Here is a 19296-nt window from a genome sequence, read left to right on the forward strand (position 1 = left end):
TGCAGTAAGGAAAACAAATGCTCTAAAAACGAACTATTTTTGAAACTATCAAACATTGAGTCATTCAGATCTTTATATTCTTTTCTTCTACAATGATATTTTAAATGAAGTGACAGCTGCCGGTCTCACTGCATAGCATGAAATAGGAACCAAATGCCACCTCTTTGTTTCTATGCATGGATATTAATTTCCCTTTTTTGATAGCAGCCTTTCTTGTATTCCAGTTGAAAGCATTTTTTGTGAATGCATGAAATGTTAATTAAAAATGAAAGCAAAAACAGTTCAACTCAGGTCCCTTCAAAAGCACTACAAACGGTGCCCATGAAAACAAATCAGTGAATTGCATTTAGTGACTATTGAACAACCCGGTGGGATAAAATGTCATAACTAGCTCATAAATTGCTGTTAGACTCTGTGTGGAGAATACTTGCCCTTGTGTTATTTCCTAATAAATAATAAAGGCTAGAAACCATTAAAAGCACCGGCCTGGCTGTCTCTGAACATATTAGAAGCCACTTTACAGCCCTTTAAATCTCACAGAGACAAAGCAGAAGCTGTCATACATTATGGAAGCAAGGACTGAAACAATAGCAATGCCTTTAGCTGACTAAAAATTACAATTTTGCTGTGTCAAATGACTATGTTAGCAACCCTTCTGTACCATGTGTTTCTTCAGTGTACAAAAGAGTTTGTACACTAAAATAAGAAGAAAAGAAAAAAACTCTGACAGCTGGCTCACTCTTAAATAAAATAGCCTTAAAAACTGGCATATGGCATATTTGACTTGCTTGTGACAACAGGGGCATGTCTAGATGGGGGCCATGGGGTGCCACAGAACATGACTAGGCCTACTAATACTTTTAAACCCCCCTCACCACCACCACCACCATTGAATGGATAGGAGAATGTAACTTGGTATGTTCTATCAAGTATTTTATTGTAGTACAGGTTTAATGTCTTTTATTTAAATGGTTATACGATGTTACGACTTTATATGAGCTTATGATTCTATACAGCTATGTTTTGGATGCAAATACCTCAGTTTGTACTCTGTACCAGTTATTTGAAATATTTAGTTGCTTATTATTTTGGAGATAGGCTGCATTGTTATACATCAAGCTACTTAGCAATATAAAAAGCAGTATAAAGACATGCATACACATCAATGAATCAACAATTGAGAAATTACCATTTGACATAATGAGTATGTTTATTGCAGGCACTCTAAATATGCATCAAGTATAACAATATGAGCAGTGACAGTTGAAATAAATAGCACTGATTATATTCATCATTGCAACTGTTAGTGGGTGAGATTTATTAAGGAGCAAATTAAGTTTTGTCCTCAAAGTTGATGTGTTTAACGCATCAACTAACACATCAGCAGGAAAAATTTGCAAGCATAAGGTTTTGGGTGAGTTTGACAAGGGGCAAATTGTGATGGCTAGACGACTGGATCAGAGCATCTCCAAAACTGCAGCAGCTTTGGGTTGTTCCTGGTCTGCAGTGGTCAGTATCTATTAAAAGTGGTGCAAGGAAGGAACAGTGGTGAATCAGTGACATGGGTGCCCAGAGTTCACTGGTGCATGTGGAGAGCAAAGGCTGGTCTGTGTGGTTTGATTCAATAGACAAGCTACTGTAGCTCAAATTGCTTAAAGAGGTGATGCTGGTTCTGATAGAAAGGTGTAAGAATGCACAATGCATCACAGTTTGTTCCAGTCAGGAAGTGCGTGCCTACCCTTCTGCACTGCCAAAAGTGAAAACAATGAGCACGTGAGGATCACAACTGGACCACAGAGCAATGGAAGAAGGTGGCCTGGTCTGATTAATCATGTTTTCTTTTAGATTACATGAATGTCCTTGTGCGTGTGGTTCGCTTAGCTGGGTAACACCTGGCACCAGTATCCACCATGGGAAGAAGGAAACTGTGTTCACTGGGATAATGCACCCTGCCACAAAGCAAAGATATTTCAGATTTGAGGTGCTGACTTGGCCTCCAAATTCCTCAGTTCTAAATTTGATCAAGCATCTGTGAGATGTGCTGGACAAACAAGACCAACCCACAAAAAGGCTGAAAGGCCTCACCTCTCAGCTTTTAGGACTTCAAGGAGCTGTTGCTAACACCTTGGTGCCAGATACCACAGCACACCTTCAGGGGTATGGTGGAGTCCATGCCTCGATGGATCAGCAACAGCAATAGAGGGACCAACACAATATTAAACAGGTAGTTATAATATTATGGCTAATTGGTGTATTTTTATGATGCAACTAGCTCACTATTAACCTATTTGAGTAGGATTATAATGCTTACTTAAGTAAAAAGTAATTTTGAATTTTCTCACTAGCAGTCAGAATCATTTCCTGCCTGGACTTTGTCTCTAAACAACAAAATTCAGAGTTTTTTGGTTTTTTTTCCTGTTTTTTTTTTTGTTTTGTTTTTTTTCTTGAACAGAGCCTAGCTGTTTCTCAACTTCCACTCTTGGTCCTGCGTTGAGCTATTATATGAGAGTTCACATACAGATATTAAAATGGAGGTATTTTCCACGTCTAACATCAAGCAAGAAAGTGAATAAATGTATTTTCACAATGTCAAACTGTTCCTTTAAGAAGCTGTAATCCAAGGTGACCTTATTAGTTCAAGATGCATGAGTAGGAGAGAGCAGCGGGAATCCCACATCTGTTCAAAAACGCCAAGCTATGAGCTGCCTTCAAAGATTAGACTTATGTTCAAAAAATACCACATCTATGAGTTAAAGAAGCGCCATCAAAGAAGCATAAAGAAAAAAATACATGTGGATTTATGTGTTCAGACAAGCGCTGACAGATTTGTTTACTACAGAGTTAGATATTACTCAGAGTCTAGGTAGATATAAAATGTCTCACCACACTCTTCTTTTCAGGCTCTCCAGGCTCTAATTCATATAGTGCGTATAGCTTAGCGCTAGCCACATTATAGTGAAGGTCATGTTGAGGGCAAGTAAACAGTGAGCCTCTTCCAGACATATGTTTCTAAATGAATACGATCTTTTTTTAACGGACACGTTAAATGTTTCAAAACAGTATGAAAAGGAATCGGGCTAAAGTGCCAACGTGGATGAAAGCCGAAACAAAGTCTTTTTCTTTAGTTTTCTGGTTTTAAAATGAATTATCTGTTGTTTAACTGAATTAATTGGTTTAGAAGACTTTTATTTGGCCCTGGAGTGGTTTAATGAACCGGTCTCTCCCCACTGTTATGCTCTCAGCCTCTTGTGTGAGTATTTTCACAGGAAAAGGTCAGACTGAGTCGAATTACTGTTGCCATCTTTAATTAATTTAGGTTTCACAAAAACAGGAAATGAATAGCACCAAAAGGTCTCTTAGCAGTTTCTAAAACACTGGTATTGTGGCTGCGCTGCTGACAGGAGGTTTTCATTGAATGAGAAGTCACACATGAAGACGACTTTATTTAGTTTAGCTGTTATGTGGAGGCAGCACAGGTGCAGATTTGAGACATATAAACAAGCAGTAATTTAAACAAATATGTAGTACATCAACTTTTTAAAAATATACAGAACTCAAGAAAGGAACTGCGTGTAACTGTTGCAGGTTTTGGGACCACGGAGTGACGTGAAAACAAATGAAGATGTGTGTGTAGGCATTCAAACACAGGCGCACACATGCACGCAGGTCTGGCAGGGTCATGTTGGAGACGAACCAGTTGGAGCTGCAGCAGGGCCGAGAGTCCATCCAGCTCAGCCCAGCTGGGGTCAGAGGTCACCCAGTAAATCAAACAACAGCCAGACTAGACTGTGAGAAACAACGATTTTTGAGTCCGTGCGCGTGTGAAAGAGAACAAGAGAGATAAAGCAGGATGAAGACGAGAAGAGTGTGTATGGGCACACGTGTCTGTGTTCGTGCATTTGCCCTGTCTGTCTGTGTATTTGTGTTACACGAAAACATGAACGAATGTCTAGCGTTCAGTGTCAGACATCTGGGGACGATGTTGCCTTTAGAGATTATGAATACCAGCCATAAGCAAAACTTGATCCCCTTGATTATTAGGCAACACAATAATAATAATTTAGATTTGTCGAACAAACGAACCACTGAGAGAATTTCCCGTGACATCAGATGCCAAACAGCTGGCTGGCTCAAGCACTAAATCAGATTCATCCCTGATCTTAAGTGTTTATGCCTGGTTGTGTAAATAACTTGGACTCCAGTGAAACACAAACTGATTCCCTGCAACGCAGAGATACTAAAGAGACAGAGAGAGTGAGACAAATTGGTGATTTTGCTGCATCAGTGAAAATAATTGGCTAGTTTTCCCAATAGAGGCCAGACATGCTTTTTTTTTAGAGAAAAATTATAAAACTTTCCATTGATGCACGGACTACTGGAGACTAAACAGCATAACCCTATAAAACAAATACCCTTAACAACTAATCAGTTCAGCTTTTCAACCTGTGGGGGAGTGCTAAGATTTTTCCTTAACTTGATCTTAGGAGTGGAAATCGCCTGATGCACATTTAAGAAGTGGATGAATGTAAAACTGATCTTGGGCACTATGATTATCTGCTGATCTCTTTTGCTCCAACAAATGCTGCAGCAGTTATTTAGGCCCAGTAAATAATGCTGTCAGGGATTATTTAAATTTTTTGTATTTGTATATTTGGATGACATTTTGATTTTTTCCATGTACCCGGAGGGACACGGGCAGCACATCAGAAGACCACATCAGAAGAGCACTTCAGAGTCTGGTTGAAAACAAGTTGTGTAACGGCTGTAAAATAAAAATTACATATGTCATTTGCTTATGGTCTGAAAGGTGGGCAGCTGAAGACCGATGCAGAGAAAATCTAAGCCCAGTCCTGACATGTGCAAAAAAAACAAAGGTCAGCGGTTGCACATTTCTCCAAGAGGTTCATTGAAGTAAAATTCTATTTAAACTCGTCTAAATTGTCACTTGGTCTTCAGAAGCAGCCTTTAAGTGCCTCAAGGAGAAATTCACCTCTGCTCCTGTACTTGTTCAGCCTGATCCAAGCCTTCAGTTTATTGTGAAATTGATGATTCTGATGTCATTGTAGGGCAATGCTGTATCAGTGCTCTTTTCTTTCTTTCCTTATTCCAAGCTTAACTATGATGTAGGTAACAGACCTGAGGAAGAATGGGGGCACTGACTGAAGGAGGCCAAGCAACCTTTGGATGTTTGGACCGACCATAAGAACTTGGCGTAAATGAACCTATCGTCTGGCTAGGTTGGTTTTGTTTTTTGGTCAGTTTAGTTTTCTTCAAGGGATATGTCTCAGACTCCAAAGAAACCATCATTTCCCAGTACTATGTCTTGGGAAGCCTCACTTGGGATGTGCTCTGAATCCAGATTTGCAGCTAAATCAACTTTGTTGTTCAACCCACAGGTTGCAAATAAAATCTACGAACTGTTCCACGACAGTTTGGTCCACCTTTGAGTGTTTCTGTCTGTCCACAATCAGGACAGGACCAAAATCTCCTGATACTTTTCTCTCTTCATGATTGCATAAGATTCCCAACACCACTGGCTAAAATGTAACTCCAAACCATGACAGAGCCTCCACTGTGTTTTACAGATGACTGGTGACACTCGCTGTTATAAAGCCTGTTGTTTTTCTTTTTTAAGAATGTCTTTTTGACAGCCACCCTTCCACTGACACCAATTATGATGAAGCTTTGGTGAACACTAGACGGCTGCATGCATCTCTTTTTTTATGCTGGGATGGGTCATAGGTGAGTGTTTAGTGGCTTAAGAACAAAACAAAAAAAAATGGTACAAGGACTGGAAAATCTTTGAAAGGTTTTCAGAAAGTTTGGAGAACTATTGCTCAAGAGTAGGGATGGGTACCGGTTCTGACATAAACGGTAGTAACCAGACCGAAAAGCAGCGCACATTTCGGTGCTTTATTTCGGTGCTTTTTTTTCCTGAGCTGTGATACACTTCTAGCCAATCATTTTACGTTTCCGAGGATAGTAGGCGGGGCCAGGTACGTACGTTCATTAGAGCAGAGCTACAGATTAAAAATGTCCAAGGCGAAGCGGTCAAAAGTCTGGCTGTACTTCACAGCAAAATATGCAAACTCAGCAGCCTGCAACAAGTGCTTTAAGCTGATACTGTGATACTGTCAAAGGAGGTAACACCTCGAATCCGATGAAACACCTGGCGACGCATAGCGTTTTTTTTAAAAGCCGAGAAATGCGCCGTATTTGATAGCTTGCTGCGAGACCTCACACTGTGCACGTTGGGTGGGTTGCCAGTTATCGGACCCGGAGCAACATCCCCCAAAAACCCGAAGAATAGAGTCCTGGCCCCTAGCCCTGCCAGTGTAGCAGAAATGATGAGGATGATGATGGCAGCAGCCGTTCTTCTCTGCGTGAGTAGCTTAATGTTGTTCGTGTGTAATTTACGTTGAGTAGGCTAACCACGTTATTACATTAATGCATGTAAGGTGAACTAGCAAACATCATCATAGCTACATGCGGCTGTCTTCTTGTTTGATGGCAGATACTCCCTTCACCCTGGCCAAAAAGGCTAAAATGACCAAAGAAAAAGGGAAAACAGTTAAACATGAGAGGTTTTTGGACAAAGTTTGTGTTTTTTCCATTGTTTAAGCACTGCTTCCAGCCAAGAGTGATACCATATATGCCCCATAGCTGCAGAAAAGGCTAACATTGTTATCTTTTTACAAAAAAACAGCTGAACATGAGAGGTTTTTGGACCAATTTGTGTTCTCCATTCTTTAAGCACCGGTTCGAGCACCGTTTAAGCACCGGCACCGTTTCAAAAGTACCGATTTGGCACCGGTATCGGATAAAACCTAAACGATACCCATCCCTACTCAAGAGTAAGTATGGTTTACTGGAGGCAAAACTTTAAGAAAAAAGGAGTGTCTCTAGACTTTTGCATAGTACTGTAATATTCTCAATTATACAGTTAATTATAACATATTCACATCCCACGGTGTCAAATACTGACATTCTGTAAGTGATAAGTACAAGGTGTGCTTCAGTGGCAGTTCCTTGGTGGGTCAGCCATGGGTCTATGGGATTCAGAATTATAACGAATTGCAAAGGATTCGGCACATATTTTACACCGGATGAAACCCTCCCATTTATCCAGGGTTGGGACCGGCACTAAGAGTACACTCTACCTTATTATTCCCTCAGGTTGAGTTTGCGATTCCTCCTGGAATCAAACCGATGATGTTCTGCATTTAATGCATTAACCACTAAACCACAGCAACATATTTGTTAGAGATTAATAAAGCCATTAATCAAAACACATTAAGGCTGTTGTACTTGAAATGGTTTCCCCCAGTCTGTACAAGAGACTGTGTTTGGCTGGTGTGGCCACAGACACAGTTACATTGTAATCACCAAGGCTGCAACAACTAGTCATGAGAGAGCCGCCTCCTCTGTCCTATAAAATAACATCTGGTGCATTGCTGTCTAAGACACACACCCACACTAACCTGCACAATGCACTACAATACCAATTAACTTGCAAGCAGTCGGAATGAGAAGTGAAGAAAAGACAGAGTACAATGAAAGTACATAGATGAAAAAACCATTAACTTGTCACATAAAGTATTACAGATGCATTACCATTTCACCACATGCCAACTCTGAAAGCACTACAGCTACAAAACAAGCTGCTAAGAGTCTAAAAAGTCGCCCGCTTCAAACGTTCAAGCCCGTCCTGATGAAATCAGTATAATTATAATCAACATTACTACATGCTGTGGGTGATTAGAAAAACATTCAAGCTCTTATCACTGGTGCAGTTGGTGCTGAAATATGCTTTGTTTTGGACCTAGATCCATGGCATTTTGAAAAATCACTTAGAGAATAATGCTTTCTTTGGAGCTTTCCCCAGACTGACTCCAGAACAACAGGTCTCAAACACATGTATGTGTGCAGTAGTGTTTCTGAAGTAATTAAAGTTTTCTTTAACCATAGAAAACCAAGGAAACGTTTTAGACTTATAATAAAGCCTACATGCAGACTTAGAATTCAGGGTCAAAGTGAGCATTTACTCAATTTAGGACGTTAAGATAGCCAGTTAAGCCTTCACAAGTACCATCATTCAAAATGTGTGTTTTGCCAACGCATGTGCACATTTGCACACATCTGCTTCTTTCTGTTTACGGCACCCAAGGAGGCAGTGAAAAGCTGTGATGGATATACCCCATATGGTGAAGTACAGAAACAGAGAGCAGGCCTGAGAGATTACCCATTTGCTTTCTAAGCACAGTTACCTGGATCTGCATGAGTGTGACTTTCTGCAGTGATGTGTGGGGGAAAAGGAGCTCAGATAACTCTGAGGTGAGCCCATATAAACATATGAAATGTAACTACGCGTCAAAGTTTAATGTAAAAACATGACTTTTGCAGCATTCATTAAAAATGTTACTTTTTGTAAAAGAGTTTTCTAAAAGTCTACGTGATTAAGAAGCATAAGGTCTGCATTTCATCATTATGTTATATTATAAAACACTAGTTTGCGCTCTCCTCCTGCAGGAAAATAACAGGCATCATTTTATTTTCAGCAGTGATACTTCTGAAGGGTTCATTTGGAGCTAAATTTAAATCAGCAAGGTCCTAATTTATGTGTGTTTCTGTTTGTGTATCTCTTCCTTACTGCTTTGCTGTGTCTGTACCTCTGCATAAGTATGTATTATGACTCTGTGTGTGATTAAGGTGCTGAAATGCCAGTTGTGCACTCACATCCTGATAAAGGCATTATTGCTTTCCTCTTGTCTCCATCTTGGCCTGCTGCTAACAAGCCTGCTCTTACCTGGGGTGTAATGATAGTCATTATCACATTGTAACAGCAAACACACCTGCCAGCTCGCTGCTGGTGCCAAAAACACACCTGTATGTGGTTAAGTATAGCACTGTCACTATATAGGGAAATGGAAAGTTAAAACTGGCCTCAAGAATGTGTAAGGTATGTGTGGCATGTTTAATTTTCCGGTTTACAGCATCATATATCATCAGCTCTGGCTGTGTGTGACACTGGTAATGTATGTGTTTCCTGAACATTCACTAAAATCACTAATTATTTCTTCTTCTCTTCCTTGTAGAAATAAAAAACATGACAGAGGATACAGTGTTATAGCAACCATGTGAAGCAGGATTCTAATTAATCACAGAAACAGTCTTAGTCACAACAGATTGTCTCCACACAGCAAGTGTTTTGATGAGCGCCGCTGTTCAGAAAAGTCACAAGCAGACTGTCCAAGTCTGCAGACTTGGGGTTTATTGTTTCTAGCTACATAGCATTGTTCCTGTCCACAGTAATCCAAAACAAACTCATCCAAAGCTCTACAGCTTGGATAAGTTGCTATTTAAATTCAGCTGCTGCAGCAACACATTTGCAAATGACTTGAATGCATCTAACATCTGAAACATGAAAGCTTAAGATTTTTTATGTGACAAATAAATCTTTAGGGGTGATGCTAAGCACCGTGACATGCGTTTAGGTAATGTAAAAGGTATTTGTGCTGTTTGACTCACGTTGTTAGAGCCTTGTCAGATAAGTCCCACCAGCCTCAATAAACCAGAGTTTCTCCTTTCACAACATGGCCTGCTTCTCTTGGACTCCAAACACACACACAAAAAAAATTTTTTTGTGCAAATAGACTTTTTGTGAAAACTGTATATCAGCCATTGCAAAACTTGTGAAATTATTTATGTATCGGTGTCTGATGATGCTCAGTCTCAGCTGCCATTTGATGACCTTGACGCGGGTACACCTGTGGAGCTTTCAATGAAGATCCGATTAAGATAAAACGTACACTGGGGACATAATTTTTCTTTCCTATTCCAGCTTCAGCCAGTGCATGTCACTTTTGCTCTTTTTTACATGCGTGCAGCCAACACAGCCTCAAAAGCCACTGATCAGTACTACTGGGAAACTAAAAACTTTCAGGTCCCAAAAATTCTTGTCCTTACCTACTGCTTCTGCATTTTCATAGGAATACAGCTTTTTTAAGTGATTAGATATTACCAAAGAATTCTCATTTCCAGAAATGGAAGTGAGTTGAAATGTTTTGCTTCAAATAAAGACTGAGAACAAAGAAAGCTGACATTATGTATTGGTGTATTGGGTTTGGTGGACACACCAATACATAATGTCAGCTTTCTTTGTTCTCAGTCTTTATTTGAAGCAAAACATTTCAACAAAGAAAGCTGACATTAAGTATTGGTGTATTGGGTTTGGTGGGCAGCACGGTGGCACGGTGGTTAGCACTGTTGCCGCACAGCAAGAAGGTCCTGAGTTCAATTCCACCATCAGGCCGGGGTCTTTCTGTGTGGAGTTTGCATGTTCTCCCCGTGTTTGCGTGGGTTCTCTCCGGGTACTCCGGCTTCCTCCCACCGTCCAAAGACATGCAGCTTGTGGGGATAGGTTAATTGGTTAATCCAAATTGCCACTAGGTGTGAATGTGAGTGTGAATGGTTGTCTGTCCCTGTGTGTTGGCCCTGCGACAGACTGGCGACCTGTCCCGGGTGTACCCTGCCTCTCGCCCTATGACAGCTGGGATAGGCTCCAGCGCCCCCCGCGACCCTGAAAAGGATAAGCGGAGGCGAATGGATGGATGGATGGATGTATTGGGTTTGACTCAGCATGTCAACTTTAGCAATAATGCTAGACAGCATTAATGCAAAAGAAGCACTATTTATCATCGTGCTGTGAAAGTAGGTGAAATAGATTGATAAAGTCCCAGTAACCTAGGCCTAGGGACTAGTCAATGAGCCCATGGTAACCATAGGTCGCTAAGGAAAAATGTAAATTCCCTAACCGGTTAGCAGATGGGTGCTGGAGGTTCCTGGCAGTCACAACGCAAAATTGATCCCAAAGAAGCATACAGTGCTGAACTGAAAACAGACAGTGACCTGAAATGGATAGTCTATCTGATATCCTGTGTTGGTGTTGTTCCTGCATCATCATAATAATGTTTGGCCTGGATAAACATTGCAACTGAAAAATAATGTGTGGAAGAAAAAATACCTTTGCTTATATAAAACTCTTTTCTGGAACCAATTGTAAGCATTCCAAGTGTTTTCTTTATTAATTTATACAGTATAATAAATATTATCAGGTTAGATTTGCTGTTAGCCATATTTAGGTTTCATGTGTTTGTTTGCTAGTTACTGTTTTTAATAGCATTACCTAACATCTTGGCTAATGCTAATTGAGTGCTTAGACAGTGTTTTGAGTTTTGGTCTTGTTGTCATTGTTTAGTTTTCCTGTGTCTGTTTCCTGTTTTATTGTGACAGTCTTTTCTCCCGTGGGCGTTATGTTTAGTGTTACTTCCTCTCTTTTATTAGTCAGATTTGTTTCAGCTGTTTTTTCACCTGTTTCCAATGCTCTCATTACCTTGCCTATTTAAGCCCTAAGTTTATCTCTGTTCCTTGTCAAGTCGTCGTCAACTGCTCGTGTGTGCCCTGTTTAACGCAGTCATTTGTGTTTATTTCTCTCAGCTCCAGTAAAACATAGTATATTCCAAACCAGCCTGCGAGTCCTGCATTTTGGTCCCCTGTCTCTATTTTCTACACAGCTGAACGTGACATCCTGGACCAACACTGTTGTGATGATGCAGGAACAACACCAACATGGGGATATCAGATAATGCAGAAATGTGTCTGCTAAAACGTTAGCTGCACTGGTGAGGCACAACTTTTAATTCGCAGGCAAACATTCATCATTTTGAGCTTGCGTTAAACTTTTTCAAGTTTCCCTGCGGCACAGCTAATAGTTAGCAAGTGTTTACAGATGAGCTGGCTTGTTCCATGCAAACTGTAGGCAGCCAACCACAGACAACTACACTTTACTAGAGACTAAAGCAATAGCCAGCAACCTCAAGCAAATAATTACCAACTGGTCAGGGAACACACATTTTTCCCAACTAGCCTCCGGATGTGTGTTTGATTTAAACCTAACAAAGCTCATCTTTGGCACTGTGTCTCCCTTTAGTGAGCAAGATAACTTATAAGTAAGGCTCATAGATGAAGAGGTAGAGTAGAGGTAGGCTGCAGGAACGTGACTAAGGGAGGAGACAGGATTAAATTAGCATGTTCAGAGATCTGTTCATAATGATTAGGCTGCAGAATTACAGTTAAAGATGTAATTACTAAATTTGTAATTTGAATCAGTATATGCATGTATATCCCAATACTGGGAGATGAATTACTCAGCAGACAGCGTTAGTCATTTCAGAATCAGCTAAAAGGATCATATATTAATCAAAGTCTAGCTAGAATGTCACTTGTCACTGTAGCAGGCTAATCTTGTCACCATCAATAGAGTTAGATTACAAGATAATATGCTGAATTAGCACTGGTTGAGAGAAGAGAAGAGAAGAGAAGGGCTTATTTGTCAAAAAGAGATAAATGTACCTCCCATTTCCTGGTCTTTGGCAAGCGCTTGCATACATGTAAGTCGTGCAGTGCATGACCGTGTCTGTGTAACAGTGAGTCCTGTGTGCACGTTGCTGCTACTGCAAGTGCACGTCCTCGATCATGTTTGCAGTGCAAACAAAATGTGTGAGTCGGCTGCTACGTTCCAATCCATAAATCATATAGGCAAGTTGAGTTTTTAAAGCTGCTTGACCTCCATATGAAGCTCAGATATTCAGCGTAGAGAAAGATAAACATACCGAGAAGACATAAGGGAGGAATATGACATTTCTGCATGACACTTATATTTTTTACTCACATGGACACTTTGAGGGTGAGTTTCACACTAGAAAACAGAACAAAAATGTCTTCATTCGTTTGTTGCTATGTCTGCAAAACAAATATTAAGCCTGGATTTATTAAGTTTCTCAGACCGTTAATTTGTCACAGAAGCTTACAGTGCCAATGTCAGTATTCTCTTTCTGGCCTGTCAGACAAACCAGTGGTTCTAATTCAGCCATCACCAATCTTCCTGATGGTTCCTGTAATATATTTGCTAGTGTTCAGTGTTGGCCAGTTGCAAACCAGATGTATCTGGTTGGGCTTTCTTTTGTTTTTTGTTTTATTTTTTGTTTTTTTAGAGCACTTACAGAAGACAAATCTTCAAAACAGAACAACTAACTGCATAATGATGTGTAATTCAATTGGAGTCAACTAAACTTTAGCCACGCTGTAACCACAATGGTCAGACAATATCCAGTCAACCATACACACCAACATGTTTACATTTCTATGAAGGGAAAAATTTAAATTACCCCCTGACCCCCCCCCACCCCACCCCCCACGCCCCCCCCCCCCCCCACACACACACACACACACAGATAAACACACACACCACTGCCTTGTTTCTTCTTCTTTTCCCCCCTCATTTTGCCTTTTTTCCCCTTCTCTTGTATTTTTGACTGTTTTTGGCATTTTAAATTTTGAATCCTTGGTGTTCCTGCATCATATAATCGGTGGTTTTGGTTAATCAAGGCTGGTTTAGTGATCTACGGAGAAGCTGTTTCTTCTTTATTTTGTTTTGGATCTTTTTTTTCTTTTTTTTTACAGACATATGGCATGAATCTGAGGAAAGAACTGTGCTTGTTTTGTGCTGATCCAGTGTTCTCCTATGAAGAAGTGCCTTTTGTGGTTCGTTCCTGTTCAAAGGTGAAGTTTGAAGAGTTGTTGACCTTTGCTGCCCGTATTTTAAAAAGACTGAGAGTTTTTCTACAAAGAGAAAGGCTATGAAAATCAGTTCAATAAGTTCAAAAGCTTTTGGGCAAAGGTACAGTTTCTGTAGTTTAGCCTCTGTACACCATCACAGACGATTTTACATCAAATTATGAAGATGTGACTGAGGTACATGATCAATAAATATGAGTAAACTGGTTCCACTGGTCTGTGCTGTAACATTTCCTCCACCATATTTGCCAGATGCTATGGCATGCTTAGGATCAGGAGAGGTTCTTGCCAGGCACATGTCATTTCCAATGGGAGGTTCAATTGACCACTGTGACTTTTTGGATGGAGGACCTCTTGAGTTTTATTGTAGATAAACATCTTTAATAATGATTTCAGTCAAACCATGATTCTACCAGGGTGCATCTGGATTGTGTTTAAGATCTCCCACTGATCCTGACTTTTTATTTATTTATTTATTTATTTTTGCTTTTTGAGCCAGCTGCTTCTGTCTGACCGGGTCTGATCTGAGACCGTTTATGCAATAATTGGCAAAATAATGCTCTCAAACACCTCATCCCTGTCTGAATAACAGATCTGGGGTTTTTTATAAGTAAATCAAAAGTAAAAAGAAAACGACGGGTTATTTCTCTGAATACAGAATGAGAGGAAAAGTAAACTCTATGTAAACTTTACATAGGCCACGCTCGGATAAAATTACCTCATTCATAATATGATCTTTTTTATTTGTTTATTCTTTTTTGTTAGATAAGCTGGTTCCCACCAGCTGATGGATGTGATCTTTTAAAAGTCCTATGCTAGTGAAGGGGAAGTCCGGCATTTTAGCTCACTGAGCTGGTTGTCTTTCTAATACCAGATTTATGCCCTTTGACTGTCGGTTCTTAACTGACCCCGGCAAAGGCTTTAAGGTCTAAGGTTAAAGGTGAGGGTACAACAAAAGGGGACATACTACTGAGAGAAAAGTGTGTCAGCTTTCTCATGTCTTGACTGACTGGCTGAGCCGATTATTCATCATCATAAAGTTGTGAGATTCAGGTTGATTCAAGAGGGGCTGGTTGTGGAAGAGCTATCCTCGTGTGCATACATGCAGGCGTATTCTCGCATGTCACACTAGAGCTATGTTTACACACGAGGCCCATAATCTTAACATCCTCCAACCTGCTCAGTCTTTCCACCCCGTGACCTCACTTTCACCTTCCTTCCCCTCATTTCATCACTTAATGTACCCCTTCCTGACTGACTAGCATTTTCACGCATAGAGACACCCACCTGTCAGCTGTGTGGTTTTCACATTACCCATCCTGTTATGTTAAAAGACAGCGACAGAACTCTGCAGCAGGGCAGCTCATGGTTTTACTCGCTTGTCATAATGGCAACATCACAGTTTGGCGACTCAGACTGTAGTTTTTGTGTTTACATGTGAAAAATGAAACCAGTCAACATTTGTTGACACCCCTGCCTCAAATAAGATTTTTTGTCCAGTCACAGACAGTTAGGAAAGTACTCGAGGTCCTGATTGTGCAGGCAAACTTGTCGAAGAATTTTGTCCATATGTTTTTAGGAAATGACAAGTTTTTTTAAAGCTTTGCCTCTGCCACAGTTTGAATCAAATTGTCAATATGCAATTGAAGTTCACATTTTCAGCTTTAATTTGGGACGGTTTACAAAAAGTTTTGCAGTGATTGTGAAGGAATTTAAAGCCATTTGGACAAACTATCCTTCCATCCATTCATTCTATTCCACTCGTCCTTATTAGGGTCACAGGAGGGCTGGAGCCTATCCCAGCTGCCATAAATTGAGAGGCGGGGTAAACCCTTGACAGGTCACTAACACAGAGAGACAGACAATTATTTGCATTCAAATTCACATCTACAGACCATTTAACCCAAAACCTCTAACTGCATGTGGGTGAACAGTGAGAGGAAGCTGGAGTACCCGGAGAGAACCCATGTAGACTCCACACAAAGATCAAACTTGGGAAGCTCTTCCAGTGAGGTTGCAAGTGCTAACCACTGCACCACCGCACTGCCTTAAAGAAACTAATATCATTTTAAATATAAGCACTAAATTTAACACTGGGATGGGATTTCCTTTGCAATTTGCAGCAACACAGCTCAGCTTATCACAGCATCCACACCAGGTATCTATTGGAGTTCAGACTTCTTTACTCGTGCTGCACTGCTGCAGCCAATCTTGGGGTTCCCACATCTGCCAAATCCCACTTTAATTCTTGCTTACACTTTTTCTGTTTAAGATACGACAAATTTTTTTTTTTTTTTTTTTTTTGCCTGTCCCGTTTGGCTCTTTTGCCATCAGAATTTTTCTAAAGGCAAAGAAAGATGCCCAACGGATTTACTTTACCAAATTGACCATCCCAGCCTTGCCGTAATGGTCCATTTGATTCACCTTTTATTGTTTATTTTATTTTCACTTACTGAATACGGGACAGACTTGACTGGGGGAAAGAAGGGGAGAAAGAAAGAGGGAAAGAGAAACAGCTGAGAAGAGGGACGGGGGAGAAGGGCAAAAAACAAAAACCAACAGAATGAGCAGAAAAAAAAAGAAAAAATGCATATATCAATCACCTGGATCACCTGTTGAGAAAGAAAAAAGAAAACAAGCAGAAGAAGAACGAAGAGTAATAGAATAAACAACATCACAATGATATATGGGAATATGACAGTAAATACTAAATATTAAACATTATTGTGCAGCACATAAGATCAACAGACACAGTGTGCTTTGAGGTAGGAGCCAAAAAGGGTGTAGTTTGTGGGTGTGAGCACCCGTGTGTACACCTGTGAGCATGGACGCGCTTGTTTTTTTAAAAGGTTCCTTCATGTAATGATCTGCTAGAGGGTGTGGGGGGGCCACAGCCCCGTCCTCCAGGGCATGAAGCAGGTATGGAGGAGATCAAAACTCCAGACATCCAGAGGCCCCCAGAACACAAGAGACCAAGGAAGACCAACAGAGGGGCAGCGCGCCACTGTCCCAGAAAGAGCTGAGGAGAGTCCCAGATGAGGGCTCACTCAGCAGCCGCGGAGCAGAAGCCAGGGGGGTTGCAGTGACGACGCCCGTGAGCTCCGCCGGCAGCCAGCTGTGCCTGAGTGACCCCACCTCCGAAGTGGCCCGAGCGAGCCCCAGGCTCCAGGCCCCGATAAGCAGCCGCCAAGGAGTGAGCCGGTGTGTACCTGGACGCCCATCCCCGGACACAAAGAACCACCAACGCACCGATACCTGAGGGAGTCCGCCACCTGGCAGGGGAAGTGGTGGGGGGAGATAGGCCTCCAAACCTTGGAGGGCCTGAGATGTCCCCAGAGAGGTGGCGTCTGATACCCAACCTGACATATAGACACAGACATACAGGCACACACAGATACAAACATCCATTCCCACCCTCATGCTCTCATATGCACTTACTCCACACTCAACCAACGTGGAGACAGACATAAAGAGACGCTGTACACACAATCACACTCCCCAAGCGTACTCTACGAACCGGGTCTAGGTACCCTTGCCCCTGGAGGGGGGAACTGCACCCAGACCCAGGTGGTGTTACCCTTTTTCCCTGCGGTGGGGAGAAGCAGACCGCCCTCACTCCGCAAAATCACCTATCTAAGACTTGGGCAACTGCAAATAGAGCTGTTTATGTTCTACACAAAAGATGTTCAAGGTTAACACCTTCACTGGACTTACAATTTAGGTTAAAATAACGTGTTTTTTTTTTTCGCGTATATAAATATTATTTCATTAGGATATGAATATGGCATGAGCTGCAGTTAGCGGGTAGAACTGTCCTCTGCTTTTTTGCTTCTATGAATGCATGTCAGAGCCTGTGCTTATTCACTTTTACTTGAGTAAAGAATTTGAAACCATCGTTGTTTTTTAACACAAGTATCTGTATTTCTGTTCTGTACTTTTTCCATCCGTGCTGATCAAATATTTTGCTGTCATTTCAGCAGATAAAAAGAAAATCTATTACACTTGGCTAGTTAAGACTGAAGAAATTCAAACAGTATGGGTTTGTGTCAGCACGCAGCAATTTTTGTGCAGTAAGCACCCATGACCTCATTTATTTCTTCTTTGTTAAAGTGATTATTGTTGCTCGGTTAAAAGACCTCTTTTTAAATATTAGATCATAAATACTTGCTGTGGTTGAGCCAAGATTAGCTGACACTGCTGACAGTTTTTGTATCCTAAAAGCTGGCCTCTTCCTCTGCTAGAGAAAAGGCCTTCCAAAACTGCAGTGAACATGACATAGAAAACGCAAACATGGCCTTTTTGTCATGAGAGTTCTGAATGAAGTCGATGTTAAACTTTAAAGGATTTGTACTGAGAATAGACAGTCTAATCACTTTCATATTAGCCATGCAAAACGAGAAAGAAAAAAAAGAAACACTAATCCGATTAGCAGCAGAGAAACAGCCAAATTCCTGACCTTCTCTGACCAAAACCTAAGTTTGTCAGCAGCCACTTGCAAGTATTGATATGGTCTCAAATGGCGAAAAGAAGTGGGAAAAGGAAGAAAGAGTTTCCAGGCTCATGGGACAAAAGACCTGGATCCCTGCTTTAGCAGGTCGCTCACAACACCCTGTGAATGCATGTGCGTCAGAGCGTGCACTCTATAAAACCCCATTCAGCCTGCTCCTCTCGGCCATCTGAACGCAGCTGGTGAGCAGATATGTGGGGACAGAGAGGAGAGAGAGAGGGGTTGACAGCAGGGATAAAGGTAATTCAGGGTGATACAGACTGAATTTATATAGAGAAACAAAAAGGAGACGTGAGGCAGGGTTCAAGTGACATCTGGAAATGGATACAGCTGCGTTTGAGACTTCGACTTCCTGTCTAGTGTTTATGAAAGCTGTATTAGCATTGTGCATATCATTTAGCCTTATCGCTTAAAGAAAAACATGTTCTTCTCATCCTCAGGGGGGAGTAGATGTTGGAGAGTTGTCTATTAATACACAACATGAAAACTATAATGCTTTTTTATATAATGTATTTTTCCATCCCTCGCTCTGTTTATGCACATGTCATTTTATTTGGAGGAGAGAGAGTGTAACTGACATGACTGTGGCCTAATCCCTCAACAACAGTTCTCAAAGATACTGCAGAGCAAGAGATTTGACCAACAGCAAGCATTTCCTTTAAGGTCCAACATAAACCCAACTAGGAATTAATTTCATAATGACATCACAAAACACACATAAATAAAAGTGAGCAAGTGAGGTGCTGCCAGCTGTAACCAGCTGTTTTGTGTGTGTGGGGGGGGGGGGGGGGGGGGGGGCACTGCTGTTGAAAATTTACCAAAAAAAAGTTTGAAAGAGATTATGAGTTCCTGCCTCTTAAGCTAAATGAATGAGATCACCGGAGAGGGGTGAAGGAAGGCGAGATGAGGGCGGCATTTATCAGAGAAATGAGATAATTTCGGGGATGATTCATCAATTAAAAAAACTGGTGCTGAAATCGTTGCTAAACCACTTTTCTCTTACAAAGACAGAAAAACATCACACCACCTCAGAAAAAAGCAGACATTTATGGTGTTATTAGAATTTACAGTACTACAATATGTTTGCTGGTTTTTTGTTTTTGGGGAGGGGTTTTGTACATCTTGTGTAAAGTGATTTACTGTTATCTGGTGAG

Source organism: Haplochromis burtoni, unplaced genomic scaffold, assembly GCF_018398535.1.
Source record: "Haplochromis burtoni strain Fernald_Lab_line unplaced genomic scaffold, NCSU_Asbu1 Contig_8, whole genome shotgun sequence".
In the NCBI taxonomy this organism is placed as follows: domain Eukaryota; kingdom Metazoa; phylum Chordata; class Actinopteri; order Cichliformes; family Cichlidae; genus Haplochromis; species Haplochromis burtoni.